At 28.4% G+C, this 27,429-nt stretch overlaps 1 protein-coding gene and 1 long non-coding RNA gene across 2 annotated transcripts in view; both read left to right on the top strand.

Annotated features, from left to right (window-relative positions):
* LOC129916947 (IDLSRF-like peptide) overlaps positions 1 to 27,429 on the top strand; it is a 116,982-nt gene that overhangs the window by 17,090 nt on the left and 72,463 nt on the right. The window lies entirely within an intron of this gene.
* On the top strand, positions 20,616 to 25,938 carry LOC129916953 (uncharacterized). Its single transcript, XR_008772567.1, has 3 exons — positions 20,616 to 21,053; positions 25,564 to 25,674; positions 25,752 to 25,938. It is a non-coding gene; the product is annotated as an uncharacterized LOC129916953 (long non-coding RNA).

Here is a 27,429-nt window from a genome sequence, read left to right as displayed (position 1 = left end):
TCAAATTTCCGTAACACTGAATTCTATTATCGATGTATTGTATAATGTCACAGCAGGATTAAAGTTCCGGATAAAAGTAAACTGTTTAAATGCTTCCGAAGGTATCTGATCCGAATATACTAATTTTTTTGTTCGATTTCGGAATTTTTTTTTTCAATTCTAATGGTTCCTTTGACGGTCGGATTACTTGGGTCATAAGGTTTGAGGTTTTAATGGATAAAAATGAAAGAAAAGTTGATACTGATAGTGAAAAAAATTAGGGTTACCATTTTTTAGGGTAACTTGAAGTGGCATTTTATTTTTTCGAAAACAAGAACAAGTACTCGGAAAATCTTTTTTAATGGTGAAATTTTTTTGAAAACGATTGTTGTTTGGTATTTTCTCCAAAGTTATTGTTCATATTTTGAAGATAGAAAATGTCATTTTAAATAGATAAGGGTATTAGCAAAAATTTATTTAATAGTGCTTTTGGTGCTGGACTTTTGAGTTTTGAGTATCTTATTTTAGCGATGACACCCTTCATTTTTTGTACAAAAAAAACCCTGGGTTTCACCCAAATGGCCTACATTGTAGGTGTGCCGAAATTTACATACATTTTACAGATAAAACTCAACTTTCGGAATAAAAAAAAATATTTTTTGAATCGTTATTAACGGTACCTGCGAGACTAACCCGTTTTCAATTTTTATACAAAAGCATTTAAGTAACTGTAATACTAAAATTTTAGAAAATTCTTTAAGAACACATTTTTGGATTTTTTAAAAATATCTCAAACATTTTTGTTTTTCAAAAATCATTTTTTTGAAGACGGGTAAGTGAAATATTTCAAAAATTCGTGTTTAATGTAGTTTTCGATTGGTTTCACTCAAGAATTGACTCATTCTGAAATCGAATGGAATAGGTCAAATCGCTTTCACTCAATTCTGGGGTCGAGTTACGGCACACGATTACTATCATACGATAACGTTTTGAATATTATTGTCTCTATTTAATTATTAGAAAACGATAGGGACACATAGCAACCATTCGTTAACAAACGTATGCCGTAATTCGACCCCTGTTTTTTTTATTTGTCTTAAATTTCAAATGTCAAATATTTCTATTATTTTTTTTCTTGCAAACTTTTTTTTTGAAAGATGTTAGAAAATGTTTAAATATAAAAAAATATTTTTTTTTTAAAACGGCTCTAACGATTTTCAAATCATTTTTTTCTAAAATTTCCTTTTTATGCAAGAAATCAGGTGGCATACTTCGTTTTATGATCAAAACCATTAAAAACCTTGTTTTATTTATTATAAATACAGATTATATGCATTTTTTTAAATTATTTCTTAAAACCTTTAAGATAAGAGCTACTTTTGCCATAAGAGCAATTACGTGTGACCCATTCGTGCATTTATTTTTTTTTAGATTTCTTACAGGATGATTTTAATTTCAAATAAACACCACTCTTTTAAGTAAAGTATTGAGTGAAAGGAAAATCCTTTTCTGTGTCACTTAAAAGAGACAAATATCCTGTTGCGGACTATTCAATTGATGGTACGTATGAATCATGACCATGCATGGCCATGGTAAATAATTCGATTTCCGTCTATGCTTTCGAATTTTGTGGGTGTAAGCCTTTCAAGAAGGACACTACACAAAGGATGAACGATGGACATGCATACTGTATTTGAATGAACTTCTATAAGGGAGTTAATTGACTTATGAACAATTTCACTATGCAAACATTAGATTTATATGGTAATTTTGCTGAACTGTTTCGTAAGTGCAATTGACAAATAACAAGAAGTTACCATTAAAGTGAATTATTATGCTTCCTTTTGATTTAAAATTATAGGTGGGAATCAATTCAAAGAATAACTGCTGTGTAAATTTAAAATGACGTATCTGAGTGCACAGTACCTAAAGGCAATTTGGGTTATATTTTTAGATTTCTGAAATAAGGTGTTTTTTTGCTGCTGGAGGGCGTTCATTGCAGAAAAGCTTTAGGTAATCATCGAGTTCTAGAAAATTTTATTTCGGAAATAAATGATGACTTTTTTAAGTCTGCAACCCATCAGAAGGTGGTTAAATAATCCCTTATTGACTGGTTTGATACCAGAACTAGTTTTTTTGCCAAAACTAGTTCAGTGTGGGCTTTGAGTTTCAAGTATTTTGCAAATCTCTATTTTGTACGAACGTTTTGAAACCGTGAAGTCTAAATCTTAAAACTATAGTTTTGGATAGAACTCGAAATAAATAAAAATAAAAAAAATAATAATAATTATTTAAATATATTTTATTTATGCAGTACTTTTCAATTCAAATTTTCCATTCAATAAAAAAGAAAAAAAGTGGTTGTGTGTAAAATTGGTTTGCTGAGGATAATTTTACGTGTAAACGTCATAATTTGTAACTTTCAATAGAAATATATTTCAATGTAAGTAGGTATATTATAAAAAAAGAGAAAAAAATTAATTAAAATAAATTAAATTAAAAATTAGTATTTCTCATTGTGTCAATTTTGTTTATGTGCAAAAGTATACAAAAAAAAAAAACTTATACCTTCAATAAGCCTTATGTTTCTTAAGAATTAAACAATAACTATAAAATGATTTCTTGCAATCACACATTTTTCATGAAAAAAATTTATTCTTCCATCTCGATTTAATCCATTTTTTTATTTGAAAACTTATATGTAATAAATTTTATATCATTGAAAAGCTTATCATTTCACCTTCAAAGATATACTTTTACCATATCTGTACGACATCTCCAAAAAAAGTTAAAATTTCTTAAAGAACACTTGTGCATACATGCAAACATTTAAATAATTCCAAAAGGCTTGCCACAATTTTGGATATTTCATTAGCGAACGACATTAGCTTCAAAATCTGGATAGAATTTAAAAATTTCAACTTGTTTTTTTTTTTAAATTGATTGACAGAAATGGACAAAAATAATGAATGAATGAAATTAAAAGTCTACGAATTATTGCTGATTTTTACTTGCTCTATAGTAAAGGGAAAGTATTGATTCCGTGTCAAAAAACATTTCGAGGTTTTAATCAAAACCAATATTACGATGATGGAGAAGATAAAAAAAGTGATTTTCTTCATGCCGTCATGTGCATCGGTACGTCCATCTGTACAGCGTTTTAAGTTTTTCTAAAAAAAATTCGGAGAACGGAAATACCTATGGCGGGCGTTGCCGTTTTTTTTTGTAAAAGAATTAAGGGCGATTTTGTTCACTATTGCTCAACTTGAAGCAAACTCTCAAGTTGACAAACTTGAGAGTTGACTTTAACTCGAGAGTTAAAACAAAAGTTGAGAATCTATTTTGTTCACTATTTTTTTCTTAACTCTCGAGTTTAAAAAACAAAAGTTGAAATGAGCTAGGTTTTGGCCATAGGGGCGATATTGTGCTTCGTTAAAGGGTGGTTCTTGTCCTTTACTAACACTCTAGGCTTACTCTCAAAAAAAAATCATGCCGATTGTATATAAAAAAATAAAAAAAGGAAGAAGAAGGAGAAATCTAATGATATATAACTTTAATCAGACGGACTTTGTTCGGACGATAGGAGAAAAGAATAAAAAAAAAGGAACATACTGCACATTGCCTATGCCATTACCTTGACGAAAGGATGGATAAATGCTGAAAGAAAATAATCTATCTTGAACTTAGATAAACTAAATCTTATAACTAACTAAAATTAATTTTAAAATATGAAGTTACCAATAGAATATATTAGTAAAATTAACCCCCCTTAATACAAGCTATCCTAAACTAATCTAAATTTACTTTTATCTGTTTATCAAGATAAAATATCCTAACACCTATATCCATCATCTCCCCAAGATAATGGTTCGCTGGAACCATGAAGGTTTGCCCGATGTTGTTGGCATCCGCTTGGCCATTGCTTCCATATGTTCGAAAACATATCCTTCGCTATCTTCCTTGGCCCATGTTGTGGAAGATAGCCCCTAAAACTTTCAGTTTTGAAAATATCCCTGGGATATTTGTGACAGCAAAGACAAATAATGTCAGTTTATAATCATATTTTGAATGTTTTATGTCATCAGTTAGAATTTTAATTAAGTTTGTGTTTTATTTTTGGTGTTCAAAATGTCGAAGATTTTTGATTAGTCCGATTGTTCGTGCGCGCCGGTTTTCAAGAACTTCATATTCAAATCATTTGATTGATTTGATAAAATTATATTATTTGTATGGCTGTCCTGCCGCATCGGTTTGGAAGTGGTCTTTAGCAAAATTAAAAAAAAAAAAGAAGAAACCCGAAAAAATGTACACCTCATGCCACCACAAAAAAAAAAAGTTTTTTTTTCACGAAGAAATGTTTAAATTTGAAGGTTTTAATAAAATATGTTCATAAGAAAATAAATAATCCAATTCTTTCTCTTTAAAATTGTCTTTGTTTTCGTTTTGTTTTTGCATCATATTTTTTTCTATGAATTTGTTCGTTATTTTCTCTGAGCAACATTTTATATCGATACCTCTAAAAAGAAAACGTTATTTTTCGATTTTTTCCTTCGGAACATTATTTTTTTATCACAATAACTGCCAACAAAATTTTGACAGAAAAATAAAAAAATAATAATTTTGAAGCAAACTCTCAAGTTTGGTCGGCAAACTTCTACTTTTTCCGGAAGTTGAGAAAACCGAAAGTTTATAAACGTCAACTTTGCGTGAACAAAACAAAATCCAGAAGTTGAAGATAAAAATCCTCAAGTTATGCTCAACTTCTAGTGAACAAAATCACCCTAAGTGATTTTATATTCTCGAAACTTAACCAAAATCTTCAAATTCCAATAGTTAGGATAGTGTAGTTTATTTTATTCGTATAAGATTCTGGTATTTTTTTTATAAATTAATAATTTCTTTAACTCGATGCTCCACTGAAAAACAAATAATAAGCCAAATTAAGATGTAGTTTTTTTTATAGGTATGCATTACGCCTGTCTTTTATCCTCTTCGTATGAGTAAAAATGAATATTTATCATCAACCAGGAAGAACTCTTCATTAACAATCAAGTTGAAAAATAATGATTACATTGTTGATATTTTTATAAGTACATTATGTACGTATGTATGTAGTTAATATTCACATCGTGCTATATGAAGGCATGCAATATTTAATTAAGAAAGGATGGTTAAGGTACTCGTAAGTCAAAGATCTTCATATAATTTCTACTTCTCCTTCTTAGCAATGGTACCTATACCATATCCCATTGAGGTTTGAAAATCCAATATATTTATCGACTTGAAATTTAATTTGCTCATTAAAATTTTTAAACCACTTCATAATAATTTTGTCCAATTAAAAATATTTTGAGGTTTCCGACTAGCTTCCTTGCAAATAAAAATTTAATTAATTAGAATTCTCAGGTAGAAAAAAAAAACAAACACAAAACTCTTTTAAATATTGGTTTTTTTTTTTTATTCCATTTCCACAAATCGATTTTCTAAATCCATAACAAAGATTGAGAAGTTTTATTACTCGTAAGGTAGTTTTTAACTTTTTTTTTTTTTAATTTAAGTGTAAATTTTTCAGTGTTTAATAACTAACTCAGAGTTAGGTAATCTTCCAAATGAATTTGACGATATTTATCTTAAAAAATTAGCTTTACTTCCACATTAAAAAAAATGGGCCTAACTAGGTACTTATCAGCTAGATTGCCTATAAAATATGTAATTAGATAAAAATATTGCTCTTTCTTTTACGTCTGGTCTAGACAGGTACTTCATATTATCTATCCTAATTTATCGTTCTAAGAAAATTTCTTGTTCATATTTTAAAAGAAAATTTCTTCGAATCCAAATAATGATTAAATTAATAAAAATTCAAATTGATGACGGCCACAAAGAATCACTTTCATTTTCGGGTCACAAAATATGACAACCATTATTCAAAGTTCTAAGAAAAAAAAAAATATGAACACAAATTGTAAAATATTGCTTGTAAATATTACTCACGGAAAATCTAAAGTAAGAAGAAAGAAACTGTTCAATAGGAGTAAAAACATCTCTGTCAAAGTATGTACAAGCAAATCCATCACCTCCCACTTTCCTCCTTCTACACTCAACAGTATATACACTGACTGACTGCATTTGCCAGTTTTCAATTACTTTAGATACGTACGAAAAAATGAAGGTAAACATTTTTTTTTCAGCTTGTTCCTTTCTATGGCTGTGCATTTTTCAATTTTGTTTTTTTTTTTTTTGTCATTGTTTGAATTTTTGTCGTCTCTTCTATGATGAGTAAATCTTTCTAAAAAATTGTCATGGCCAGGACCTAGAAACTGGAAAATATTTGACAAACAAGTGAGTCTCATCAATTGGTATTTTTTGCTGGTAGAAAAGGAGTGACAATGTTGACGAAATTATGATGACAATCAGTTCATGTTAGTTAAGGAGCTTTAAAGAAAAAAATCATATAGTACCTATGAACGTATGTGTGTATCGCACATACATATTGATTCCTTCCTAGTAATTTATCGTACAAAAATCTTGATTTAAGGACAACTTTTTACTGTATTTCTTCCAATTTTTGGATGATGAGATATGACTTGACAAAGTAAAAGAGCTCAACGACAAAGGGGCTCACTATAAAAGAGATAGTTATACGTTTTTTCTAGATTCGTTTACGATTAATATGGATTCACCTGAGATTTATAAGTTTTGGCTAAGATTTACCAGTTTGCACAGATATGGCATTAATCTGTTCCGTTTGAAATCTCCCAGTCACATGAGTAACTGATATTTACCAGTTCTGAAAGCAATTCAGGTGAATTTGAAATCGGGATCCTTCGTGTTCCGGGCCGGGCCAATGGCATACCATTTAGGCTTATCTAAAATATGTCAATGGTTGTTTTAAGGAGTTACTTTTCTGTTAAAAAATTATTGAATTAGGTTCAATTCAATCATCTTGCAAAATTAGCACAACAATAAAATACTAACTGGGTCGAACGCACTTGTGCTTTCCATTTGGAAAGATTCAGGGGTTGGGGTAAAAAAGTCTAACGCGGTCAAAATTCTTTTTTTTTTTTAATTCCATAACTCTGCTTTGGTGAAATTCTGTTTTCCAATGTTACGCTTTTCAAAATCCTGCTTTAAAATTTTGTTTTACCAAATTCTGCAAGAAAAAATTGAAATGATAAAATTTTTAACATTTTCCAAACTTTTTTGCAGAGTTTTGTAAAATCATCCTCTCACTCATTAAAACAAAATTTGTTGTTTATTTATGTCGTTTTCGATTGGTTTCACTCAAGGATTACCTCATTCTGAAATCGAATGGAACAGGTCAAATCGCTTCTACTCAATTCTGTGTTTTTGTGATTGTGTTAGTTTTTCTGTAAAATTTCAAATGTCAAATATAAATACATTTTTTTTCTTTCAAACGAAATATTATAAAATAATTTTCAAAAATGGTACTATTCAACAAATTAATGGGATAGTTGGTCTAAAAAATATTTTAAATAAGTATAAAATGCGTCTATTTGTTTGTAAATAAATTAAAAAACTAATTTCACAAAACAATTTATAAAATTTTGAATTAAAAACAAAAAAAAAACTGATTGAGTGGATTCTGAATTTAAATCAAGAAGAGAATTTCTCTTCTGAGAAGCGTTCTAGCTGTCATTTTCGTGCGAATAAAACACTTTCAGAAGACTTCTGAACGCTTCCGGACGATTCTGGACGGCCAATCGAAAACGCCATTAATTTGTCAACTTTTTAATCTTCATTTTGATTTTTTTTTTTTTTGATAAGTTAATTAATTTAAAAATGTTAAGAAAATGTTTTTAACGTTAAATATTTTCGAAAAAATTAAAAATGCATAAATTTATCAAATTAAAATGAATAGCAAAAAATCTAATAAGAAAATGAATATTTCGTATCTCACAACATCGTTTCTTATAAGATGTCCACTGTTATATTTAGATGTGAGTTATAAGAAAGCCGCTCACAATTTCAGCTAGCTTAAAAGAGACAAAATATATCTTATTGGTCGCAGTGCATCTTACATCCCAAAATATCAATCCATCAAGAAAGTCAGCTTATGCATTTTAAAAATATTTGCTACCTACAGTCGAATAACAGTAATGAAATGTGTATTTGCTAAGTTAGCTTATATGCTATGAAAAAAAGATTAAAACAGAATAAGCTGAATTCTGAAATACAGAATGAAAAAAAAAAATTGTCTTTAAAAAACGCAGAATTAAGAAGGCCAGTTGAAGTTACAATTTTGACTAGCTCCCATGATAAAATTATATCTTTAAAAGGGAAAAATTATTTTTAAAATTATTTTTTTCAAAAACAAAAATACCTATCTCTTATAAGATACTTTTTTAAATATAAACTTCAAAAGTTCCTACAATCGTTTTACAATTTTTTTTTCCAAATTAATTTTGAAATATAGTTGGAATGGCATTTTTAACAATTATTAAAAAAAATTGTTTGAGGGCCAATTTATTGAGCCTCAATTAAATTTTGAAATATGTCGTTTTAGTTTAAAGCTTTGTTAAACTATTGACGTCTTTAAGTTTCCATAATTAAAAATTCATTTAATTCACTCTGCTTTAGTTAAAGTTTTTACTTTTAATGGAAACTTTAAATTTAAAACTCCATTAAAAAATGAATCGGTGATTGTTAAAACAACATAAGTGACAAATTTTTTGAAACCACTTTTATAACTGTTTTGCATTGCTTATGGGTAGAACTAGCGTTGAGAGCAAAACCAACATGATTTGATATTTGGATCATATAAAATTTCGAGGTTAAAATACGCATTGAATGCTAAAACAACATATCATTGAATAATTACAAATAGAAGTGACACCGCAGATTACTCATGCGACTATAAGAGTACCGGAAGATAGATGAACTACTGGCTTGCGCCTCAACTATCATGTATTTTCGAGTTGAGTCTTAACTAATAATTTTTTTAAACCTTCATACAAAAATTAATAATTATTATTATACATTTCAAAAAGCTTATTTTGATAAAAGTTTTCGTATATTGAAAAGTCATATTAGTGTAGAGAACAAGGACGATGCCTTTTACTCCTAGTGGCCTAGGTTCGAATACCGGTAAAAATTGAAATTGTTTTTTTTTTTGTGGAGATTTTTTTTGGACAAATTTAATTAATTTTTATTCTAGTAATATAAGAAAAAAAGAAAAACAATCTCAATTTCCCGTCAGATTCGAACCCAGGTAGGTAAACTTAACAGACATTCACCTTATCCTCTAGCTAGGCTATCTCCACTTTTTGAAATAGGAAAACTTTTATCTATATGTATAAGCTGTTTAGGATTTGATTTTGGGTTGATGGATTTGCTTTTAGATTGTTGGCTTTGCTTTTGGATTGTTGGATTTGCTTTTTTAATTCAACGCACGATACTAGCGACGACAATTTTACAGCGGAAGTTTCCCTGGGTGTCCACTTCTATTTGTAATTATTCAATGAACATATCTCTTCTGCCAATTTTGAAATTGAGTGTTAAAACACCTTAAGTACTTCATATTAATTTGTTTTTTTACATTCAACGCTGGAAAAACGAAGTAAGTAAACTGTTGTTTCTTACAGTTTTGATGATTTAGTGTCAGTCAGTTGTTCGCGGTCATTCGAATGGAATTGCATCTTTCAAAATGTTCTTGTTAATAAATTAAATTGGTACCAAATATAAAAAAACTATATCTTAGGAAAAAGTTTTACTATGAATTTTTCTCTGCATTTGGATTAAGAATGTAAGATATTGCAATATTAGTATTGGTAATGCATCTTACAATGTGTGAAGGACATATTGAATTTAATTTTTATTTTGAATATAAATTATGATGCTCTGTTATTTTCCCTGAGCCATTAACTTCGACATTTTGTTCTAGAGTTTTCAAGCTATTAATACCAGCAAAGAATTGAAAATGCAAACTAAAAAAAAAAAAATCGTAAATCTTGTCTTAAAGGCTTCTAGTTTGGGTTCTATTGGTTTGATATTCAAGATCAAGGTTCTTAAACTCAGGGAGAATTACGAACCATCATATTTTTCACTTCAAATAAACATTAAAATTACATCAATGAGACAATCAATAAAAAGTGTTAAATGCAAAAATGCATTTTATACTATTTTGAAGTACCTACGTCACAAGAATACAACTTTTGCACAATATTAGTAAGACTTAACTACGTCAAAAAATAACAAATTCATTGCTGGCCGTGGAACGTGCAATTTCGCCTTTTTGTTTAATGTTCTTGTTTTTTAATGTATATGTATTAATAAAATTGCTGAATTATAATGGTCTCTTATTCATTTCCATTAAATTTGCTAATACTTTGGATGTATAATGAATGTCAAAACAACATTATTTCCAAGTAATTAAGTGGTTTTGACTCCCAACAAAACGTTGGTTGTTAAAACAACATATAAAAAATATTTATTTTTTTTTAAAACTTTTAGTTAGTTTCAACTCTCAACAATTTAAAGCTAAAATTGTCAATGCGGCCGCGTCGTCAAAAATACAGAGTTTTTTGTCTCTCCTGAAAAAAAAAAAAAATAAAAATGTTACTTACGTTGTTTTAACAATCACCGATATCCCAAGGATTTTTTATTTTTTTAAAAATTAAACTGTCAAAAGCTACATTTTTGTCAAATAAAATATAATTTAAATTTGAAGATTTGAAGGATAAACAATATAAAAACACAAAAATTATGGCCCGTAAGTATTTTGTAGCTAAAACGCCAGGCAAAAACCCACAGACGGTGTTATGATATTACCAGTGGAAACCAAAGGCTGAAAATATTGCAATTTTTGAGATTATTAGGATTACGCAGCATCTCAACCCTGATTAGTTTCACTAGTCGTGTAGATATTCTCTGTGCTCTTCTGCGTTCTGCGAAGTGGATAAGAAATGCATTAATTTCTTTGAATTTTGTGTCTATTAAAAATCTCAAATAAAGTGTTGTCCATTTAACCCTCATACTTATAGATTCAAAAATTTCTAGCAAGCCTACATATAAATAAATTCTTGTCTGGCGAGAGAGATATGCCAGTAGTGGCCAAAACCTGAAGCAATTCATCCCTATAACGTACATGTCTTTTGAACTAAAACAACACAAAAACGACTTGTTCTGTAAGCCAAAATTACCAAACGTTGGTCTTATGAAATCGATTGAACACATTTTCACCATCCCATTTTTCCATATTTATGCATGTTTTATTCATTTTTAATTGTTAACTGACACTGAAACTTTTTTTAATAAAATAATAAATGAAATGGCATTTGACGCTAATGGAGAGTGAATAAATAGAAATCCTGTTTAAAACCTCCATTTCCTCTAAAAATCCCTCTTAAAAGGTCGAATTTGGTGTTTTCACTAAAACGACTTTTAAATTTAATGCTCAATTAGTTAATGGTGCCAAACTTCAAAAAAAATCCTTAAAAGAGATTGAATTAAACGAATTTGGTTTTTCATTTTAAAATTCCCTTTTTTAATGGTGATTTAAGTTTAATGGAGAGTCAATAAATTGGGCCTAAATGAACAATCCATTAACTACTGTTTTCAAAATTTTGATTTTTCAAACAAAAAAAATTTCGTTTAAGTTCACAAATTTTGTACTAGGTTTTTGTAATAGTGATTTATAAATGTAAATTTTTAGCAGGGTAAGAGTCAATTTTGTTTTGAAATATTTAGCATGACGAAATTAATAAATTTAACTTTTTGTGAGAGAGTAAAGAAGTTGTAAAGAAATAAAAAAAAAAAGAAAAACAATGATTTAAGAAACACTAAATACAGAAGCATATTTAAGAATGCATTACATCAACAAATATGTACAAAATTAAAATTTTGAAAAGGATCCCTATTAAGGTAGGAAACAAGATTAAATTAAGTCATAAAAATCATGAAAAACATAGACAAATTCAAGACTAAATAATGTATAAATGATCATATTTATCTAGAGTAATAAATTTATTGGTTCGTAGATTGGAGTTTGGGAAATGTAATGGTAGTGACAAAAATTGTGTATAAGGAATTTGGAATATGTTTTTAATTCAGTTTCAGTAGTCGTTATGAAATAATTGACACAACAATTTTCATAAGAACTGTAGTTAATTAAACATTCCCATTTAAATTAAAAAAAGACACATACCCATTTATCATTGTTAATTTATTTTATCATTGAAGAACGATATATTATGCAAATAATGTAGTACATATTTGCAATCTATACAAATAAATGATAAATAAGTTTGTTCTGATAAGAACCATGACAAAAAAAATAAACATCATTTGTATATCTTTTTCACTCTCATAACATATAAATGACATAATTTTGCAAATAAAAACAAATTACGCTCATGTTATTTTCTGTTGAATTTATTCAATATAAGGTTTTGCAATTAAACTTGTATTATTGAACATAAATTGAATATTAAATTCATTTAGCTTTAATAGCTTTAAAACATGCAGTGTACCTACATATGCCATTTTATTTTAAATTATCTATAATCAGGTAGGCATATTGTTTATTTATGTATAGATACTTAAAAAAAAAACATTACACACAAAATAAATTTAAAATTAAAATCAAATACCAAAAATTTGTTCAGCCTATCTACAATAATGTCCCGACATACACACAATGTTTTTTTTTTTTTTGCGTAAAAGCGAGTAACTGATTTTACATGAGTGGAAAATATACTTATAGCTACCTTTGTATAATATATGTAGCTGGTATATTTTTTACATACATGCCTGCGTAAATGATTTTTACCATTTTCATAACCCGGCTTTTCCATTTCACTGAACCGAAGTCATCAATTTTGCATTTTTTTTTTCACGCAATTGAAATGCCTCCAGCTCTATATAATACACTCGAAAGGTTCAAGTAACACGTACCTGTCATTTTATGTTCAAAGATACTCGTACGTATATTTGAAAAATGAAAAAAAAAAACCAAGGATAATGTGGAAATTGGCAGTGGTATGGTTTAAAATAAAGCTTATGGCATCATTTTCCCTTTTTCAATAACACCTTAATTTACGTATCGATAAAATAAGACAAATATATAAAAAAACAACAAAAAAAATATAATTTACATAAATATGGAATATTGAAAAGAGTATGGGAGTATTGATGAAAATATCATTTTTGTGATTGCCTGTCATTTGTTACTAAAAAAAATAATTTTGAGATACCATGGTAGCCTTCTATATACCAATAAAGCCTAAATTTATAATATTTTCAATATTTTTTTTTGAAGAAACTTTTTGATTGTTCCCAAGTAGGAAATTTAAATTCAACCATATTTCTATTCATGCGAAGAAAGATGTTTGATTTTAAACTTTTGTTTTTGTTGGAAAACTTAAATTTTATTATACAGTTGTTTGGTTTTTGGTATAATATGTGCAGTGAGGCTCTAGAATAAGACTTTTTTTTTTTAACTTGATTGATATTCGGAAGCAAATTGTAGAAGCTGTACCTTGAAAGTTTAATAAAATACGAGATGAAAAAATGAAAAGTTTGGGCAAACTAAACAAAAAAATCTGCTGAAAGTTTGAAACAATAATAAAATTATTTTAGAAAATTGTTGTAAGGTTTCATTGCTGGTTCAGGTGAAAATGTGTTAAGATTTTTTTCCTGTTAAATTATACATAAATTATTCAGGAAGAATTTGCGAAGCCATAAGAAGAAAAGAAGAATTTCTATTGAAATTTTTATATAACAAAAAAGAACATAGTAGGAACTTATATGAACTTATTGTGTTTGATTGATTTGAAAATTACCGCATTTCTTTAAACTCCGATCACAAATTTGATGGATTAGTTCGAAAGTCGTCATTTTTACAACGATTTACATTATAGTTTAAAAGCAGGTGCGATGGTTTTTAATTTTTGCCACACTTGTCAAAATAAACAACGAGCTTGAGGATTTTTTTTGAATAGGGTAAACATTGTTTAAAAAATTACAAATAATTTTTTTTGAAACACAGTTTAGTTAAGTTAGTATTTTCATGTAAATTATGAAAAATGAGTGTAAGCCCCAAAATTAGTGTTGGAGTTTTATTTCATTGAGGCTTTATTTCATAATGAAATTATGCCTCAAAAACAAAATTAAATAAGGCTCCAAAAAATGAAACAACACACCAAAATTTGACAAAATTCGTTGTTGTTGTTTTGTGTGTATTTTTTTGGGCCTTATTTAATTTTTTTTTTAGGGCCTTATTTCCTATGGCCTAATTTTGCGGAGGCCAAATTTAGGGATGTGCGGCAGCCCTGGCTGCGTAGCGATCCCCTGCCAAAGGATATCCTCAGCCCTGCTTCTATGACAAGTTATAAAGGTGTAAAAAAATCTTAAATCAGAAAAAATTTAGCAAAAACATTAGAATGTTTTTCTAATTAGAAATAGAAAATTTTTCTTCATAAAAAGTGATAGAAATAATATTGATTAACAAAAAATTCAAAAAAAAAAAAAAAAAAAAATGCGTGAACGGTGTCTGCTCGAAATAGTTTTTATGTAATAAGGAAGAAGAAATAAAATAACTATAAATATCTTAGATACCAAAGTAGTAAATACTTCAAAACTACGATAATTTATCGCTATTTTGTACGGAAACATCGAAAATGAAGTCGAAACGGTAAATAATTATAGTGAAAGAGGCATAAAACTTTCATAATATATTTTTTATTTAACGAGAAACTTTTTACTTTGCTGTAGTCAATTAAAAAGAGCTTATACATTTTCTCCAAAAATAATCCAGTATATCTACATGTGACTCAACCATGCATATTTTATTGATTGCAAAATGACACATTTCAATACAGATTAAATCATAAATCACCTATCACATTGAACCATCAAGCGTAATATAATGTTAAACACCTATACGTTATATCATTTTATGCAAATTTTGCAGAAGAATTCAGTTGCAACAGGATGGCTGGCACATCAACTCGAACTTCCAACATACATCAATACATCACGAAACATGTATCAAAATAGATTGGTTTCAAAAATTGAACCACAATTGGAATATTTTCCGTAGAAATAATACAACATGGAGCGATGAAATAGGAATTATTGGAGCAAAAAGTGGTGGAAAATTGAATTTCTACGATTTTACGAGGAAACAGTTCTATTTTTAGCTCAAAATAATTTTCCAATACCTATTAAATGATGCAATAAAAAATCTCTCGAATAATTTTTAATAAATTAAAATCAAGATAATTAATTTCCTCGTCTTTTCTTAAAAAACAAAATAAAATCAAAACATCTCGAAAAAAAAGTTTAAGTAAGAAAACGTTCATTTGGCACCAAAACCATTTCCATGAAAAAAAAGCAAAAATAAACAAACAAAAAGACTATATTGCAAAGATTTTTCCTTCTTCATTTTCGAGAAAAAAAGGTCAACAATGCCACCATTCGACATACCACAGTTATCATCACACCCCAGTTATCATCACACTAAATGTTTTCTTCAACGGAATGTTAAAGTTTGGGGATAATTTGTGGATTGACAGCAAACCAGTGACGAAAATGATTTCGTTTATTTTTTTGTCGATTCCGAATGATGGAAAAGGTCCTCATCAGAGAAGATGTTTTTTCTTGGAAAAATCATCATTATAATCAAGTTGATTTAGGATATTTTCGAAACGTTGCTTGTGTCTAAATTGGAACCAGTGGCGTATTTTCAAATTTAACACCCTGGGACTAATAAGGCTTACAGCCCCCAAGACAAAAAAAATATACTGCAAAAATCAAATATGAATGAAAAAAAAAAAACAATGATAAAAGATAAAACCGTTTATAAATTGTTTTTGTTTTTTATATTTTCTGAAGTAAGAGTTCCCACACTTAATGATATTTTTGAAAAAAAAATATGTTCATTCTTGACTCAGCTTATAAGACAAATTTGGGCCATTATCCGAGTAAAAATGGAATTCAGGGGCAAAATTCCGCAAAAGTGAGTTTTTCTGTGTGAGTTTTTCTCTGCCTTGTTTCTAAGGCACAGAGGAATTCACTCTTTGCGGTAGGACCATCACATAAACGGCTCAACGTTTATAAATTGATAACTTTCGCAATTGTAAAGACAATAACACTGTGTTACAAAAATCAGGTTTAAAATATACGTGGGCGGAGACCTATCACGTTTTGTAGAGCTAGTCCTACTGATTATGAAACGGTATTTAAAAAGTCCCTAACACCCCCAAAATCTGGAGTTGGGGGCAAAAAACGGTTTTTTGGACCTTTACCCATTGAAAAAATTCTAGCTTCGTCAAATTTTTACCCATTTTTGATTTTTTTTAGAAGATAATTATACCTTTTCAAAAATGTATAAGATATGTGAATCGGATAAACCATCTAGAATTTATGGCTGTCAAAGATCCAAAATTCCATTTTTTTTCGTCATTTACCCAACTTCGACATCAAAAATATATTCTTAAAAATAATTTTATCAGATTTTTCTTTTTTCAAATTATTTTTTTTTTTTATTTTTCAATTTTCTCAAAACCTAGAAGGCATAGAAACATATAGCTTTCACTGTTCGATAAGGAATCAATTGAGGCAGTTTTTTGCATGAGTCAATTTTTTTTATTACAATTTTGAGTCTGGACAAAAATAGTAATTAATGAGTTTTTTAAATTCTTCACCTATTTTTAACTTTGAAATAGATTTTTTCAAAAACAATTGGTTAAAATATATTGATTTAAAATTTAGAATTAAACGTACAATTCTGCCTATCGGAAATGGTATCACTTAAAACTGTAAGTGTTGCCGTTGTTTTTTAATAACATTTTTTTATCTTGATAATTTTTTTTAGAAAATTAACCCTCCCTCCTAAAGGGGGGGGGGGAGATAGACCACTCTCTCATAGTAAAAAATGATTGTATTGAACTCCTCTACAAAAAAACCTCCTCCTCTACAACAAAATCAAATCCTGGCCCCCAAGTTATCCTACTATGTACGTGCCAAAATAACATTTTTGTTTTTTTTTTTATTTTCGAATTTCTGTGTCTGGGTTGAAATCGTTAATTTTTTCTTCTAAGCCAATTTTTCATTATTTTCATAAAAAATACCTCGTTTCATTTGGAAATAAATATTATTTGAATATATTTTTAAAACAGCATGTTGTTTTGAAAACATATACTTTTATGGCGTTTTCGATTGGCAGTCCGGAAGCGTCCGGAATAATTCTGAAAAAATTTTATTTATACAAAACTGTCAGTTTTGTGTGAATAAAACGCTTTCAGAATGATTCCGGACGCTTCCAGACTTCCAATCGAAAACGCCATTAAATTGATGTCGAAGTTGGGTTGATGACAAAAAAAAGGGAATTTTTGAACTTTGACAGCTTATAAATTCTAGGTGGTTTATCTGAATCATATGTTTTATACATTTTTGAAAAGGTATAATTATCTTCTATCAGAAACTATAAAACGAAAATGTGTAAACATTTGACGAAGCTAGAATTTTTATAATGGGTGAAGGTCCAAAAAACCTCTAACTCCAGATTTTGGGGGTGTTAGGTACTTTTTAAATACCGTTTCGTAATCAGTGCGAGTAGCTCTACAAAACGTGATAGGTCTCCGCTCGCGTATATTTTGAGTGTTACACCGTGTAATTGAATGAAATAAGTTTTAAGATTTAGTGAATAGACAAGGCTTAAAATGTTCGACCTTATAATTTCTAAATTTAAGAAATAGTAATTTAGAGAGTAGGTATTAAACACAGTAATTTTGTTCGTTGTTTAGGTGCGACCTATATATTTTGTGTTTGTTTCTTAGTCAAACTAAAAATTTTATTTTTTAAATTCTATTTTGGATTGAGATTGAATCAAACTACAGAGTAAAGCTATTTTGAAAAACTATAACTTTGTTTTTTTTTTATAGAAAAAAATCAATCAAAACTGATGCTATTTGCTTGACCTTATACAATGTTCGAACAGGTGTAACTTCTGCATATATCAATTTAATTAATCAAAATAAAAAGTTTTCTAAAGCTCAACTCAAATAATACCACCTTGATTTATTGGAAATTTTATTATCTTTAAGGGTGTGATAAAGAAACTTAAAAGAGAAAATGAAATCGACAACATTAATAGAAATGTTCGTTTGGTCATAGCTATAAAAAAAAACTATGAACAATTCAAAATACGTCTGAAGTCTAAAGTTTTATTCGACTACTGATATCAACAATTTGGTTGTTTCAAGTAAAAAAAATATATTTTTTTTGAGCTTTATTAATGAAAATAATAATTAAATAATTTGTAATCAAGTTGAAAAAGTAGGCAAAAGAAATAAAACGTCCACACCAACTTAGTGCAAAGTTATAATTGCAATAGTGACTACCAAACACTGTTTTTTTTCTCATTATTTTGTTCATACTTTTCTTATTCTCATTTCATTTCATTGTATCTAATTTTCTTATAACAAAGAAATTAGGAAACATATCACATTCCTTTCACATTATTATCACATTGGGAATACCTTAACAAGCCCTAATAGCCAAATTGGTTGGTATAGACTACCTTAACCTTAATGTCTTTCTCCCACATTTTCTTTAGAAACTTAACACTACAATCAGAATTTCTTAATATATGTAGTTTAGGTATGTACATTCTTAAAGAAGGGTACAAAATTATGTGAAAACGACTTAAAATGTACCTAACTATTTCTTGTTTAGAACTAAATTTGGAATAAAAGGGTTTCTTGGTTCTGTGATAGAAAGTAATTTCGTGCTGCTTTTTAGAAAGGTCACCAGTAGTTATTTGTAAATTAAACCAATTGAACGTAGGAAGTTATTGCCAGTGGTAGTAAAAATGGTGTTGTTCTCATTAAAGCTAATATTAGAATTTTGTCTATTAAAGTCAATTCATCCTTAAACTTTCGTTTCTTCTTCAAATAGCAATTCTTGATTTTAAGTTCACAACTGTTAACTGATAATGATATCTGTGTAAAACATTTCCCAACATACACAATTTTGAACCTCAACTACATTGTTTGTTCTACAACCAGGATTCTAAAAAAAGACACTATTGTTTTACCACGACATAACATTCGTCTCATTTTAAATTGATGGAGTTTAAGGTTAGCAACCTAAGTTAACAGAGCATTGTTTGACACACAAACAAACGCCTCTCGGTTTGGGGCTTTTTCGTGTTTTTATTTTAACCCCTAGAGTAAATAAATGTTTAAGCTTTCCAAAAACAAAAACGAAAAAAGAAAAACACAAGTATCATGCCTCAATGACAACGAAAACCTACACCAATTACGTCTTTCCGTTTTCTATATTCTTCCACAGCTTCCGTTTTAATTCCCCGGTGATATCATCACCGAAGAAACAGCTTAATTTAGTTTTCTCATTCTCATGCCTACCCACCTTTTGTGATTTTGCAATCTAATTTCCTTTGGGATGAATGAGTGCGACACGTATAGCATTTCAATAGTCATTAGTTATCTATTATTGATTGTGTGTCTTGATTGTGTAATCATTTTTCAACAGAAATCCTATTGTCCATAAAATTTTCCTCAAACTGAACTTCTCAAGCTCAAAATAGCTCTTAATCCTTATAAAGCCAATTGATGTGATACTATAGTTTCTTTTTTTCTTTTGTTGTTTCCTTTTTTTTACATATTTCGATATTGGAAATTCGTATAGAATGTTCGAGGTATTTTTATTGCATAATCCAAGACAATGGCAGGACACCAGGACAGGACAGATGTAGTTGGAATGTGGCCGTACATTCTCTCTCCAATCTACCTACATTTGCCATGAATTTCAGCCCATTCAACACCATTCCAGTGAAATATTAAAGCATTACCATTCAATACTGGCCATAGCACGTTCTTAGAATGGAAATGCGAAATGATTGCTTGTAGACACAATCATACAACCCGTGGAGTCTTATGACTCTTCTGAAAATCCCAATATCCTTTTCTCATGAAAGTCTGACGTTTTATCAATATTTTGGTTCGGTTATGTTATCGATTTTGGTGCCAACAAGTACTTTTGTTATGCATGTATGTAGATTGTAGATACAAAGGGAAGTACTAAGTTATGAGTATAGTCTGCCATTGGGGGATGTCATTGGGAAAGATATATAAAAAAAATCAATTCGGAAAATGTTTTGGGGGTAATCCCTAAATTATAATCCCGACAGGAGTTACAAATAATTGTTTAGCAATTTTTGGAAAGAGAACAACAAGAGTATTTTGAATAAATGCTCGATATAAACATGGTTTGTATTTGTCCAAATTTTAATCTATTTGTGTGGTACAAAAGCATTAAAATTGAAGTTATAAAGCTTTTATGCAAGAGAAACTAAATGGTCGTTAAGATTTATACAATATACATGACCTTGTTCAAATTACGTATTCAAACTTATTGTCTTTCTCATTGTGATGATTTAAAATCCCGAAACAAATTATTTACAAGAAATGTGAATGACCATGAAATTTTTTTAATATCCCTTAAATCTTCTTATATTTAAAAATGAATATTTTGTTAGTGTGCACGATCTACCGTATTTGATCTGATTCATGATGTTACTGACTAGTACTTACTTTGTTTCAACAAAATAAACACTACAAAATTAAATTAAATATTTTATTTAAGTAAGTTATGTCAGTGCTTTATTAAAATAAAACAAAAATAAAAGACAAACATTATAAAAATAATATTAAAAATTCGCTTGACAAAACATTTTCGGGAAATCTTTTGAAGTATTTGGATGGAAAAAATACGTACAAAAAGAATGTCCGTAAAAATCAAAATCGAAGATGTGACTGTTTTAAAAAGGGTACCTACCTACTTTTGTACCGTGAACTCAAATGTATGCAGTTTTTGAAAAACAACATTTATTGAAAACTTTGGATTTGTTTGCGGATTTCATCAGTATCAGTGGAGTTTTGGATTATCATGACTAGAACATACTTTGATGCACATTCATTGATCATCATCAAAATTGATCATCATTTCTTCAGGTTCTTACATTCTATATACCTATAAGGTGTCCCTCATTCACCGCCCCAAACGAAAACCAAACCGAAACTTAAGAGGTAATTTTCTCATTTTCGTCCCGTATTCGGTTTACGACGGGTTTTATGAATTTTGCTCTCTTTTCCTCTTAACTGGCTTTATTCTTGCCAAACTACTTCTGATTCAAAAGATTTTTTTACAACCAATTAAGAATTTATTACAGTTTTAGTTTTTTCGCAATTTTACATCAAACGCAATTTTCTTCGTTTTCTAAGTTGTTTTCTTCACTTTCATATCATTTTATTAAAAAAAAACACGTTAATGAGTAATAATTTTGTTTACTTATTATTAAAGCCCACTTTATTTTCTTACAAAAAAATGTTTTTTTTCATAAAAAAGACTACTGATAGTAATTAAAAAAAATAAACAAACTGAGTGAATTTAAAAAAAAAATTTTAAATACAAAATTAATTTAAATGAATTAAAACTTTTTCTGAGCTGTATCTATTTGTTCTTGTCTTAGCCAAAAGATCTCAAAAAAAGTTTTTAATTCACTCAGTGAATTAAACTCGAAAAGTACAAAGAGATGCAAGGTATCTTTTGAGACTTTTTAATGAATTATTCAAAGTTTCCAATATACTTTGGGTCGTTCTTCATAAACTATCAACCTTTTTCCAAAAAATGGGTTTGTATTTAAATGATAATAATGCCTGATTTACAATATTGCGATTTTTGTTTTAAATGACTACATGTTTTAGCTTTATACAGGGTGTGCCAAAAGTTAACGTCGAAATGAAAACGGTAGATACGGTGGGTGGTGACAGTTATCAGAAAAATAATAAAAAGAATCGCAGCCATAAATTCTGTGAGTTATGGGCATTTGAAAAAAAGTCAAAAAAATGGTCACCCTGTGAGGGTTTTTCATGTGCCGTGACTACAAATCTTAATTTTTCTCATTTTTTTCTTTTGTTACGGAACCTTGAATAACCCTGCTACCAAATGCATTCAAAAATTTTAACTCAGCTGCATCAGTTTTAAAGCAAATATTACTTTTTTGCCCAACTAAGTATTAAAATTTTTTACATGACTCTAATTCAATGAACCGTAGTGTAAAAAAAATTTCACTATGATGTTTCGGCAAGTTACCTTAAAAGTTGGTGTGTTCAATTTTCTTTTCAAAATGGTAAAGGTAACATTGTTGAGAATATTCCATAAATAACCGAGATACAATTTTTTTTCTTAAGAAATCCGACTTTTTTATGAGGTAATTTTTTCATTTAAGTTTTTGTATTCTGAAAGGTTTTGAAAGGGTACAAAACTTAAAAAATATGGAAAAATTACCTAATAAAAAAGTCGGATTTCTTAAGAAAATAAATTTTATCTCGGTTATTTATGGAATATTCTCAACAATGTTATACCATTTTGAAAAGAGAATTGAACACACCAACCTCACAGGGTGACCATTTTTTCGACTTTTTTCAAATGCCCATAGCTCACAAAATTTATGGCTGCGATTTTTTTTATTATTTTTCTGATAATCGTCACCACCTACCCTATCTACCGTTTTCGTTTCGACGTTAACTCTTGGGACACCCTGTACTGTTTCCAACCATATTTCAGTTAAGATTAAAAAAAACATGATCATAAACATGGTTTCAACCCAAAGTAAACAAATCTAAGATGTCATGTTTTTGAGATATAAGAACTTCAACATGAGTTTTCATTTTTAATTTTAATGACATAGATTTTTTTTATAACAATTTATCACACAAAAAAGTCAATTTGTTAAGGGAAATAATTAAAAAAAAAAAAAAAAAAAAATAATAACATTTATTCAAATTCAATTTTAAAGTGCAAATGACCTCAGCTCCAAAGCGAGGAGTTGAGGTCACTTGAACTTTAAAATTGAATTATTTTCAATCGCTCCACTTAAAATAAAAATAATTTTTTATAATTTTTATTATTTTTTCTTGGTTGTTATAACATATTTAAATATCTAAAAGTGTGTTCCACTAATTTGAACTGTTTTTGAAAAAGAATATTCTATTTAAACGCCTTATTCTGTAAGCCATTTTGAAGCCGCCATTTTTAATATAAAAAAGTTGGTAACCTTTTCGTATTTCCATACTGATTTGTAAGAACCACTTTTTTCGAATTCTCTATCATAGTAATATCATGTCTCTGATTGTTATCTTGAGTTATATTTTTCTTAATGATCCTTACTTACCCTAAAGAACCTATTATGCAAGTGAAATAATACGTTATTTGACCGCTAAAGTTAAAGAAATTTTTAAAAATAATTTGATTAAAAAAAAAAATGTTACGCATACGCCACAGTGACCCACATCGATAATAGCTCATATAGAAAGATTTTTAATCGCATCATGATTTTTATCTTATTTTTTTGATATGCCATTTTATTGCTGTACAGTCTGAAGTGACTTTTACTAACCTGTTCTTCTTTCTTTATTGTATTTGACACCATAAATTGGGACTGAAAGAAAAAGGACTCTGTAGAGCTTATGTCATCTTTAAATTGGATCTAATAAGCTTCCTTTAGTTAGATTAGATTCGTTGCCGCCCCTTGTATTTTTTCTTTAAACCATTTTTATAAATTCCCTCATAAAATCAATCTTTCTATAAGCCAATATCACACTATCTTATACTGTCTCTTTAAGGTGAGAACATCATGTAGTATGTAGATATAGGTACATTTTGATCAATTTAAAAATTTATTCAGTTCGTGCAGATGTGATTTTCATCCCACAAAAAAGACTTACGTATATACCTATTGTCACCCATAAGACCATAACGTTCAAACTTACTGTACCATTTCTAAAAGAAATTTTGAATGGTTCGTTGAGTGTGTGTTGAACAAGGTGTGCTATATACCTTGCTTACTCTTTGGTTTTTTGTCGAAACCATAAAAATGATGAAGATTGCAAATATTTAGATTGTTTCCTTTTTTTTTGTTTTGTTTCCTTATCTAACATCCTTATAAAGCTCTGTAAAGCAAATAAATTTAAATTTATTGTGAAATATTCGTGTATTCAGTGAATCTGTTTGGTACTTCTTATCGGGATTAGGACTATAAGAAAAAAAAAAGCAAAAGGACGTGTTTATATTCATAAAAAATAATCACCCCAAATTCTTTCAATGTGAACAAAAAAAAACATGATAATCAAAACAATATGCTTTGCTTAATATATCATCGGATTAAGGACCAACAAAGATTCATTTGAATCTGTTAAAAATTTGTAAGGATTTAAAACAAAAATAAATTTACAAAAAAATTTTAAGAAGAAAGATTGAACATTTTTGATTCAAAATTTATGACGTATCTATGCATTTGGAGATATGTATTTTTTTCAATGGTTTCATTTTAAAGACCAAGCAAACTCAGGTGCATTGAAAGTTCCAAAAGATATCTTTGAAACAATTAAAAATCCAATCTTTTTCATATTAAAATACATTCGGAGAAAATACTTAAATAAGTCAATTTTCTTGGTAATAAAACTGTATGTTTGGTTTTTAATTAAAAAACTGGAATGAACTATTCAAGCCCATACATACATCTCTTATGTACACAAGTATGTATTTAAATTAATCATTTATAATTTTAAAGGCAACAAAGGAATGAACCGTAAGGCAAATACGTGGGACTCATTCATGCATTATTTCATTTTAAAAGTACTCATGTTTTATTTTACCATAAAATCAGGAAAGGATTTAAGTATATTTTGTTTTTGCATTTCAAGGCTAGTTAAATTTGATTTTGTTTTTGTTTCTTTTTTTTTATTGTCATTCGATAAGTTACAATCACGTTTGGTATTGGATATTGGAGAGGCTTTAAATCAGATAGAAAACACCTTACATTTTAAATGTCTTGTAAAAAGTTAATTCTTTTGTGTGGACGTGATGAGGGTTCTACTTTGGGTTTTTTTATGTTTGGCAAATCTGTGCCTTGGGATAAGAAATAAAGCAAAACTTTCCTTTTGTGAAGAAAAAAGTGTAAAAACTATTTTTTAAGTTGTGCTATCATTTGAATCTATAACGACAAAATCAATGAAAAAGATAAAAAAAAGTTTAGAAAGGTAATAAAATAAATTCACTAAAACTTTCGGTAAAGTGATATTTAAGTTAAAATAAATCTCAAAAACAAGTTTAAAAAAGGAGCAAAAAAAGGAAAAAAAAAACACTGAGATATAAAAGGGAGCCAATTTCTAAGAATACAATTTTAATATTTATTGATTAAGTGCTGATTGTTAGATAATCTGCTTTTCATATTATTCCGTGGGTGCCAAACAATAGACCAACCTTTGACCATGAAAAACGCCGAATTGTTTAAGCTAACCTTTTTGTCCAAAGGAAAGGAAACCAGTTGCCCTCTCTCTCTCTGAATGAAATTGCATATCTCTAGGGAAAACAAATTTTAATCGACAATTATAAGGCTCTTCAAACAAAATGAAAAATTTTTATCATTAATAACTTTACCATCATTAAGTAAAATTTAACACAGTTTCAAACAATATTTTCAGTTTTTTTAATTGCTTTTCTAATGTTGTTTTTCTTTTCTCTTTCTATTTACAGGTAAGTTTTCTTAAAACAGGACAGACATAATTAAAATCTATACATTTGTCATTTATAAAGTAATTGAATGCAGAAATAAAGGAAAAGTATTATGTGCCTACTCATACTCAGGTTTGAATTTTCACACTAATGTAATAATTTCGAAGAATATTTTTTTATTGCGGGAACACGTTTATAACTCAAAACAGGTTCTAGGATTCTTGTATGGTTTATACTAAAAATTGATATTTCTATTGAAATAAAATCTATCCGATAAATCAGCTCATCTTTTTTATATCAAAATTGAATTTATTGATAACGCTACTGGCGGGTAGTTCCAGAATAGAGTCATAACTCATAATTCTTTCGATGACATATACATAATATAAAAAAAAAAAAAAAAAAAAAGCTTCTTGACGTTTAAAAACTGAAGTAGAGGTATTCAAAATAGCTCAATTTTTTAATTTTTGTTTTCATTAAAACACTTTTTTCTTACTTTCCTTTATACAAAGTGCAGGACTCACCAAACAAAAGTTTGGATAAAAATGCAATTTTTTTCAAATATTTTCTTTTCTCATGTAAAAAAAAAAAAATAATTCTTCATCGAAAATCTGCGACGATGCAAAATATTCTTCATCTATAAGTAAAAATAGAATAAATTTTTCTATTTCTTTTGTGTAACACATCAATTTATTATTTATTATGATAACAATTTCTGAAGGTAAAAATGTATGGAATTTAATATCCTTCAAAGAATCTATTAAGAAGAACTTTATATGTAGGTATGTATGTATTTTAAAAAATCTACTTTTTTTTTAGTTGGTATGCCATAGAACGAAAGACAGACAATTCTTTTTGTTTTTTAACGAGACTTTAAAAAGAGAATCATGATTTGAATTTTCTTCCATAAAACTTTTCATTTACTTGTTGGATATTTTTAACTGAGATATTCTTAGAAAAAATGCAACCCTAGACTTTGTTCAAATATGAAATTAGGATAAAAGAAAACACAATTCGATGCTGTGCCTGTCGTTCTGGGTGTATTTATAAAAAGCTAAACGGGATAGGTCGATTAGTTTTAAACTTTCTTTTTCGCATTTTTTGTATTTATTTTTTTTTTTTTAGATGGATTTTTATTTTATAGAATTTTTGCTCGTTCTTATTCGTGAAAGTTTACGAAACCTATTATATTGTTTTTATTTTTTGAAAAAATTCAATTTAAATAAAAAATACTTCTTTTACACTATTTCTTTTTTATCTAATATTCAATTAACTTTGTCTTGTAGTGTATCAGAAATATTGGGTTTTTATGAAATAATTATGAAATTAGCTTCACAACTCCATTAAAATTGACTAACATACCTACAATAATTTATTAATTACTTAATGGTTACGTAATGATTTTATTTTTTACATTTCGAATTTGAATACCAATACTTTACAATAGCTAAGCTAAGATTTTCATACATCATACATCAAAAAAGCAAAAGTTCTCAAAACGCGAAATCAATAAGGTGGAGTACTAAAATATTCACATTATTATGTTTCATTATGAACACTCTACAGTGTTTTTCCTGCATATCTTTTGGTATTAAAAACATCAGTCCCCATTAATTTACTGCCTGTTGTTCCTAACACCAAAATTTGTTTCAGTTTTGTTGCCTTAATTTCAAACGTGACTATCTTTTTATTTGATCCAACAATTTATCAAAATGTTTTTTTGACACTTTTTATTTACATTTTCAATCCAATCTTAAAACCAATGGAGATTATAGGGGATAATATTTTGATTTTGGCCTTTCATCATGAAATTGGTTTACAAAACAAGACCACACCAGACCATTTTAAATCCCCTCCTATATAGCCTTATTTCAAGTCTTATAATCT

Source organism: Episyrphus balteatus, chromosome 3 (assembly GCF_945859705.1).
Source record: "Episyrphus balteatus chromosome 3, idEpiBalt1.1, whole genome shotgun sequence".
NCBI classification, from domain to species: domain Eukaryota; kingdom Metazoa; phylum Arthropoda; class Insecta; order Diptera; family Syrphidae; genus Episyrphus; species Episyrphus balteatus.
The sequence above is the reverse complement of the archived record's forward strand: the minus strand, read 5'-3'. Positions and strand labels throughout refer to the sequence as shown.